The sequence below is a fragment of the Notamacropus eugenii genome, chromosome 1 (genome assembly GCF_028372415.1).
Source record: "Notamacropus eugenii isolate mMacEug1 chromosome 1, mMacEug1.pri_v2, whole genome shotgun sequence".
NCBI classification, from domain to species: Eukaryota; Metazoa; Chordata; class Mammalia; order Diprotodontia; family Macropodidae; genus Notamacropus; species Notamacropus eugenii.
In genome coordinates, this window is record NC_092872.1 from 36,502,300 (window position 1) to 36,504,978 (window position 2,679).

Below are 2,679 nucleotides of genomic sequence, written 5' to 3' on the forward strand. Positions count from 1 at the left end.
AGCCAATCTGATAAGTGTGAGGCAGTAGTTCATAATTCTTTTAATTTGAATTTCTCTAATCAGTAATGATTTAGAACATTTTTTCACGTGACTATTAACAGTTTTGATTTCTTCTGAAAATTGCCTGATCATATTCTTTGACAATTTGACAATTTATCAGTTGGCAAATGGCTCTTATTTTTACAAATTTGGCTCCATTCTCTATACATTTGAGTCATGAGGCATTTCTCAGAGAAACATAAAAAATTCCCTCCCCCACAATTTCCTGTTTTCTTTCTAATTTTCATTGTATTAGTTTTGTTTGTGAGAAAGATTTTCAATTTCCTGCAATCAAAATTATCTATTTTACTTCCCATAATCCTATCTTTTGTTTGGTCATAAACTCTTCCCTTATATATAGTACAGACAGGTACATTTTCCCATCATTTATCCATTTTGATCTTATCTTGGTATGAGAGTGGCTTCAGATATTGATCTATGCCTAATTTTTGCCAAACTACTTTCCAGTTTTCCCAACAATTTTTGTCAGATGGGAGATTCTTATCCCAAAAGTTTGGATCATTGAGTTTATCATAAACAGAATTACTATGGTAATTTATTACTGTATATTGTGTACCTAATCTATTTCACTGATCCAACACTCTATTTCTTAGCCTGTACTAGTTTGTTTTGTGATTACTGCTTTGTAATACAGTTTGAAATCTGGAACTGTTAGGTCACCTTCCTTAACAATTATTTTTTCATTGGTTGCCTGGATATTCTTGACCTTTTGTTCTTCTAGGTGAATTGTGTTGTTGCTTTTCCTACCTCTATAATTCTTTGGTAGTTTGATTGGCATGCCACTGAATAAGCAAATTAACATAGGCAGAGTTGACATTTTTGTTATATTAGCTCAGCCTATCCATGAGCAATTAATAATTCTCTAATTGTTTAGATCTGTCTTTATTTCTGTGAAAAGTATTTTGTAATTATGTTCATAGAAACTTTGAGTTTGTCTTGCCACGTAGATTCCTGAGTATTTCATGTTATTTGTAGTTACTTTAAGTGAAATTTCTCTTTCTGTCCCTTGCTGTTGGGTTTCTTGGTAGTAGAGTATGTAGAAATCTTGATGATTTCTGTGAGTTTCTTTTATATCTTGCAACATTTTTTGAAATTGTTAATTGCTTCAACTAGTTTTTTAGTTGATTCTTTAGGATTTTCTAAGTATATTGTCACATCATCTGCAAATAGTGATAGTTTTGTTTGTTCATTTCCTGTTGTAATTCTTTCACTTTTTTTCCTTCTCACTGCTTTAGCTAGCATTTCTAGCACAATATTAAATAATAGTGGTGACAATGAGCATCTTTGCTTTACTCCTGATCCTGTTGGGAAGACTTCAAGTGTGTCCCCATTATGGATTGTTTACTTTTCTTTTTAGTTAGATACTATTTATCATTTTAAGAAAAACTTCATTAATAATTATGTTTTCTATTGATTTTAATAGGAATGGATGTCATATTTTGTCAATTATTTTTTCTGCATCATATGATAAAATCATATGATTTTTGTTGTTTTTGTTATTAGTATTATCAATTATGCTGATAGTTTTCCTAATATTGAACCAGCCCTGCATTCCAGTATAAATCTTACCTGGTCATAGTATAGGATCTTTGGGATATATTGCTATAATCTCTTACTAGTCTTTTATTTAAAATGTTTGCATTAATAGTCATTAAAGAAATTGATCTATAATTTTCTTTAGTTTGGTTCTCCCTAACTTGGGTAGCAAAACTGTATTTATGTCATTAAAGGAATTTGGCAGAATTTCTTCTATGTGTATTTTTTTAAAATAGTTTATAAAGCATTGGGATTAATTGTTCCTTAAATGTTTGGTAAAATTCTTGTAAATCCATCTGGTCATGGAGATTTTTTCTTAGGGAGTCCATTGGTGGTTTGTTCAATTTCTTTTTCTAAAATGGGGTTATTTAAATAATCTATTTCCTCTTCTTTTAATCTGGACAGTTTATATTTCTATAAATATTTATCCATTTCACTTAGATGGTCAGTTTTATTGGCTTATAATTGGGCAAAATAACCCCTAATAATTACTTTAATTTCATCTTTCCATTTACTCTTCATTTTTGATTTTCTTTCTTTTTTAAAAAAAATTAAATTAATCTATTTTATTGTTTTTTCCCATAAAACCAACTTCTAGTTTTATTTATTAGTTCAATGGTTTTCTTCCTTTCAATTTTATTAATCTCTTTTTTGATTTTTCACAATTTTGATTTTGGTGTTTAGTTGGGGGTTTTTACTTTATTCTTTCTCTAGTTCCTTTTAGTTGTATGGCAAATTCATTGATCTTCTTTTTTGTTGATGTATATATTAAAAGAGGTAGATTTTCCTTTAAGTCCTGCTTTGGCTACCTCCCACAAATTTTGGATTATTGTCTCATTGTCATTCTCTTTAATGAAATTATTGTTTCTGTGATTTGTTTGTTTGAACAATTCAAATAAATTTGTTTGTTTTGCATTATGGTTTGAAAAGGATGAATTTAATATTTCTGCTTTTTTTGCATTTGGATATGAGGGGTTTATGCTGTAATATATTGTCAATTTTTATGAATGTGTCACATACAGGTGAGGAAAAGATATATTCCTTTCATTTGCCATTCAGTTTTCTCCAGATATCTATGATACC